The sequence below is a fragment of the Pinus tabuliformis genome, chromosome 1_2, assembly GCF_031772625.1.
Source record: "Pinus tabuliformis cultivar Carrire ecotype Pingquan chromosome 1_2, CPIR1, whole genome shotgun sequence".
Classification (NCBI taxonomy): domain Eukaryota; kingdom Viridiplantae; phylum Streptophyta; class Pinopsida; order Pinales; family Pinaceae; genus Pinus; species Pinus tabuliformis.
Window position 1 is genome coordinate 827,048,715 of NC_142298.1, and position 6,419 is coordinate 827,055,133.

Sequence of the window (6,419 nt, forward strand, 5' to 3'; positions counted from 1 at the left end):
TTTTATTATCTCAGGTTTCTTTTTATTATCTCTCTTGCCGACCTGTGCAGATCCTTTATATATTTCCCTCATTAGTATTTATCTCTTCCATCTGGCTCTTCTTTTTATCATATTCGATCATCTTTCTCTCGCTTTATCTCTTCCATCTGGCTCTTCTTCTTTTTATCATATTCGATCATCTTTCTCTCGCCCTGATGATGGATCCCATTTGGGATTCGAAACGTTGGTGTAAAAATTCTATCACTGTGGATTCTCCAGTCAAAAATTCAAAAAGCACAAACCACCGATCTCTGAAATCCAATAGATAGAGGTTGTTTTATAGTCAATATAGTCTATATGTTACTACACATTAAAAAAATTACAATTATATTTCTTAAAAACAGTAGCGGTAAAACCGGTGGCATGACAGGTTATTATAAATTATGCTCAAACTTAGTACAATTCGAAATATATTTCGAATATAGGTACATGATATAAAGCCCTTGATGAGATGTTGAATATGTGAATGACAATTAACAAAAAATTCTGTAAAAAGGTTGGCGGCCAAAATGCATGATAGCAAACCCAAAATACCAAATAATCTATTTGGAAACCCTTAATTTGGGTTGGAATTAACGGTATATATGTATTAACCTTAACATTGTTCATTACAAAATTGAAATAATAGATCCCAGAATCAATGTTACAACAAACTGTGTAGAGATCCTTTTAATTTATATCCTGGAACTGACAATTATATGCCGCTGACAATATAACCCAGAACATAGAAGAAGAACAAGAGAAATTAACCGAGATAGGGTTTGATTTCGAGTATTTCCAGTATTCAAAGAAGTGGTAGATTTTCTCCATCTAAGAGACATTGTGAAGAATAGAACACCTGAAATGGAAAGAAGTCATCAGTCAATCTCCAGGCAGTCGAGCATAACCCAATGGTAGCGTACCTGTACCATGCCAAAAAAGGAAGAAGAGTAAATACAGTCTTTAACTCTGAAAATCAAATGAGGATTATTTAATCGGTTCTGGGTGGAAGAAATAGACAAGAAGGAGGAATTAACCTGAACCCTGCAACTGGCATAGACAAAAATCTGCAACTGGCATAGACAAAAATCTAGCACGCAAGATGAAGCTGCGGAAGGGAAATTCTCTTTATAACTGCACATTAAAAAAAAATTAACTGGCAGCAGTACTGAATAGGTAAAACAGGAAAAGAAGAAAGATAAAGTGGGAAAAACTATGAAGCTTCTGTAAACCCTTGATCTTTGATAGTGTGGTAAGAGGTTGGTCGACTGAATGGGAAAAATAGTAAAAGGAAGATTGAAAACGTTTAATGAAAACCTAGAGATGTGGTAGCCTCGAAGGAATAGACAACTGAAGAATTTTTCTTACCTGAGGGTTCACTCAGACCGTGTAGCGTTGACACGACTCCAGAGCTATGAACAATTGCCATGGCTGGACTGCAATAGCCTTCAGAACTGGTAAACCCTCTTCAACAATAGGAAGCAAGATACAGAGCAGAGAATGAGCAAATGAGACCGAACAGGGAGAGAGCGGGGATGAATTAGTTGCCCTCTAACTCCCTCAATCAATCCCCACCATCCGATGATTCCAAATCCAGAGAGACGAATATGTAAAAATAAAACCCAAGATGGATCTGCCAAGTGGACAGACTCAGTTCTACATCCAGAAGGTTCTTGACTGTTCATGTCAGCCACGTCAAGGCATTCCAACCTAACTAGGGTTGTGAAGTCATCTGGCGCAAAACCGAGAGTATGAATTTAAATGAATATGATTAACACAGCCAAATGGTTCATAAACTTGTAATGGTAAAGGCCTACGAGGGTAGGTGAGTGCATTATGTTTATATATATACACGTCAAAGTACCAACCTTATTTTTGTATTTCTGTACCTAACAAGGGAGCCACTGTCGTAGTGGTAGTCCCTGCAGGGTTTGAGAAATTCTAGTTCTATTTAGCTATTTCGTACGGATGGCAAAAATAAATAACGATGACAGAATGCATTTACGTCAAATAACGGAATGTATGAGCTGAGAGGTCGAAAACAATAGCGCCAACAGACACGAATGGTCCTAGTGGAGATCAAATGATTTATATTTTCAATAACCAAAACGACACTTAAACGAATAACTTTTGTGATGTGTAACAAAGTAAAATACAAATTAATAGCAACAAAATTTTAGGGATCTACACATGAACAACGGTGTAAATTTGATAAATTGCAGCCCTGATGGTAGAAACCTCTCGGCTAATTCTTCCCAATGTCAATATGTGCGGGAGTTCTGTCCGTAGAATTCACAAAACCAATGTAACAATATGCGCCAAAAACCCCTAATTGTCAAAAATAAAAGGAAATGAAATTATCCCATAATTTTAGAAGGGGGCAAATTCAAAAACCCTATATGTTCAGGAATCCAAGACCGTCTGCACACTGACCTCAAAACCATCCTTAGCCATAATCAAGCTTCAGAATATTTAGCATTTGCGCTGGAATTGCCTCATTCAAAACCCAACGATCAACGCAACAAATTATTCCGAATAGCCGAAAGTAATTGGTGAAATAAATGAGTTTTAAATTAAATTTGTTATTTTTTTCACTTTCCATCCAGATTAGACTGATGAGTCTTGGGCATCTTAGTTCCCTTGGCATACCTATAATTTTATTGTGAAAAACTGAGATTCTTTTGCAATATTCGTGAGCATTCCTCTTTAAAGACAGAGTTCTTCTCTTGAACATAATATTACAGAATTTGGTTTCGGAGCTCTCCAAGCCAATGATCCAATAATGGCTTTCTGTGCCATAGAAATTCATCAGAAACTTCCCACTTGAGTTCAAATTCTGAAATCCTAGCCTGCACATAAACGGCGGAGCTCTACCACAACTCACTGACGTTCTCCAGCTTCACATGGAAGCGCACCATCATGTGGCAAAACATACCAAATACATATATAAAACAAATAATTTATGTATTAAAATAAATCAATACATTTATATTCAATATAAAACAAATAATTTAGATATTAAAATAAATCAATACATTTATATTCAATATAAAACAAATAATTTACATATTAAAATAAATCAATAAAACTTTACTTTTGTAACATTTTAAAGAACGGGTAATTTATTAGCGGGGCATCCCATATATGACACCGACGCACAAATTATAATTTTCTAAAGCTCTTGCCAGACAATCATATAACATGACACGTTCTCTTCACATGCACCACCCACCTAAACCGATTTCTGGTATGAGAGAAATGCAAAATGAGGTCAGAACAACACGTGTTGTATGATACAAGAAGGGATACACCTGTACAGAACAACAATCATATAACAATGCATCAAAAAAGTCTCTACCACTTATTCGTACAACTTTATGTATTAACACACTTGTTGCATGTCATCAACCCACACGTACAACTTTATGTATTAACACACTCATTGCATGTCATCCACCTACAGATGGTTAAAGCGTCTACGCCATTGCCTTGGTGTTTGCTTCCTTACCACCTGGTATGTTATGGTGAAAGGTGTCTGTGCCTAAGAATTTATGGCTTCTTTGCTATCGCCTGCAACAGAAAAATGCAGGAGTTACTATGCAAAAATGATTGAGGATGTTGTATTCTACAAAAAAATGCAGGAGTAATAACTATGCAAAAACTATTGAGAATGTTGCAAGTTTGGATTGTTTGCTACAGAAAAATGGAGGAGTTACTATGAAAAAACGGTTGAGAAACGATTGATAGTGTTGCAAGTTTCGGTTGTTTGGCCACTGTATTGGCATCAAGGAGGAGTTACTATGAAAAAATGGTTGAGAATGTTGCAGGTTTGGGTTGTTTGGCCACTTATAATGCAACAAGACAAAGAAAGAAGCTCATATCTATATATTTATACTAGGATATTAGTACTTTCTAAAAGTACAAATGTTGTAGTCCCAACAGAGTTTCTTGTCAGGTGGGTATCCTGTAACAATGCATATTTGGCTTAACTTAACTTAACAGGGAATAAATTTAACATGATCTAGATTTTATCCAACAAGCCTGGAAGGGCTATAAGCTTCCAGCCTCGGTAACTTAAGAAATCAAGGAGTCATTCTCAGACTTACCTTATCAATCAAGGAGTCATTCTCGCACTTCAGACCCATTTCATTCTCAGACTTTGCTTGATCGATGTAAGACCTATTTCTATTTCTTTTTGAGCTTGGATGTATGGTTCAGTAAATCAGTAAGTAGATTTAGGTAATGCAGTTCTTTTCCGTAAACCCTAGGCTAGGGTCTTTGAGGCATTTTCTACTATGGTATGGCGGCACCTTCCTTATAGATAGATACAGGGCAAGAAAGAGAAATTCTACCTAATCATTATGCGAGTTGTTCAATGTGTTGTTGTAGACCGGGCGGACTTACTTCAAGGGCGGATAGCTTGAGGCATCCTCCACGGGATCTACATTGATGGGGACTCTACTTTTGGGCCGGATAGATATCCATATATCGTTATATGCCCGCGGTCTGAAATAACACCCTAGGCTGGCATTTTACTGGATGTGTTTACATATTTTGACACCCATTAAGCTACTGTGAAAGCCCAAATGGAGTTCTCTTGAATTGAATGGGTTACTGCAGATGGGTATTTTACTAGTCCACGAATTTCGCAGGGTTTTATGCTGAACAGAGATCCAGTTTTTATGGTGTTGATTGTGCTCTCCTTGGTTTAATAGAGAAACCCAACTCATTTCTTTGGCACCCACATTTCCTTCTGTTTTGCATTGTGGTCAAACATTGTTGGCTAAACCGTTTCTGGCGATAAGTTTTTCTGCATATAAATTCTTCACAGGTTAAGGCCTGTTCAGATACAATTTTAGAGACATGCGCCGGATGTGATCGCCAAAGAGGTAAGTTGTTGGGTTTAATAGGTAGGTGTTAACTATGTGTCAACCTTTGAATCTGTATATTTCTTCAAGGTATTTTATTTTTTATGTAAATTTTCATGATGTATTTGTCTATGCCTTATAGGAATCTGGTGTGGGCTTATGTTTTAAGTTCTTGAGATGTATTAAAGGTGTTCCATGTTTGTATTTTTATATTTATTTTTCTTAATATCCTTTTTGTATGTGCCTGTTTTCCTGGCTTTTCCTTGGGGTTTTCTGTTTTTTTTTGTTAATGGTTTCTAGAGTTAGGTTGAGGAGATTGCCTCCCTAGCCCATTCCGAACACAAACAAGGTTTGTATTTCTGTTTTTGTTCTATTTTTACTGTAGCTATTTTACCATAGATTGAATAATTGTTGAAATTTGGAATTTGAAAATACCTTTCAGTGTGTTGATTTTTGTTTGTTTCTGCTTTTTCTCTGAACACCCTTGAGCTTGCTTTAAACACTTTTGAGGGATTTCTAGGATGCACTGCTTCTTCTACAGGTGCGTCTGTAGAAATCCACTGCTTCTTCTAGGCGTATGCTGCGAGCAGCCAAGCATGGCAGCGTTTCTGACACTATATTCATGGCGGTTCTGCACACAGAGGTGAAGGGCGCAAAGCGTCAATGATGGTTGCTGGTATTTTCATGGCGGTTCTGCACACAGAGGTGAAGCGCCTACTGCGAGCAGCCAAGCATGGCAGCATTTCTGATAACTATATTCATGGCGGTTCTACACATAGAGGTGAAGGGCGCAAAGCGTCAATGATGGTTGCTAGTATTTTCATGGCGGTGATGAGCAGGTGTAAGCAAGCTGTGTGGCGTGTGGCAAGTGTAAGTGTCAAGTGTAACGGAGCATCAATTTGCATAAGGACACATAAGCAGTCTAAAAGTTTGGATATATATGCAGTTTCAAAATTTGGGAGATGTATGAAGTTTGAAACCTAAAATGTTATAAAAGTTCATGTATGGCAGTCGATGCATGAGTTTTTTGAAACTTTGGATAAAAGTTTGTTAGCCATTTTTGAAACTTTGGATAAAATCTTGTTAGCCATATAACATTACCTCGAGACGCGCGAAGGTTCCAATAAGAGTCTCAAATCAAAACTTCGGATAAAATTTGCGTGAAGGGAAATTGCAACCCGAGAGTTTGGTTAAATTTTGATAGCGCACAAATTTTTTTGGTCAAAGGACCGATTAATGTCTGGTCAATGCCGTATCGATCGCTAGAGTCCCTGCATTGCCGGAGGCAGGGACTAATAATTGCTGGTTGTAATTTCTTTATAATTTTGAAGTCGCAAGCGAACAATTAAGGTTGCTATTAAAAAAAAATAATACAAATATTTTTTTGGTTACTTGTGTTAACCTAGAGGGATGTGATATAGAATATATACACATTTGTAATCTAAATAGTTATGCAAACGCAGTCTTCTGTTTTACAAACAATAAAGTCTCATACATTATTTTGATGTTGAACTATGTTAAAATATTAAATTA

The 6,419-nt window shown here is 37.0% G+C and overlaps 1 long non-coding RNA gene across 3 annotated transcripts; it reads right to left on the reverse strand.

Moving 5' to 3' along the window:
* Positions 1–611: 611 nt before the first annotated feature.
* LOC149208467 (uncharacterized) lies at positions 612–1,797 on the reverse strand. 3 transcript variants are annotated; one of them, XR_016252116.1, is made up of 2 exons: positions 1,387–1,797; positions 612–941 (listed from the first exon to the last, which is right to left on the reverse strand). It is a non-coding gene; the product is annotated as an uncharacterized LOC149208467 (long non-coding RNA). The 3 variants fall into 3 exon arrangements; XR_016252114.1 differs by having other exon boundaries at positions 612–877; positions 1,387–1,757; XR_016252115.1 differs by lacking the exon at positions 612–941 and adding an exon at positions 1,108–1,152.
* Between the last annotated feature and the right edge of the window lie 4,622 nt (positions 1,798–6,419).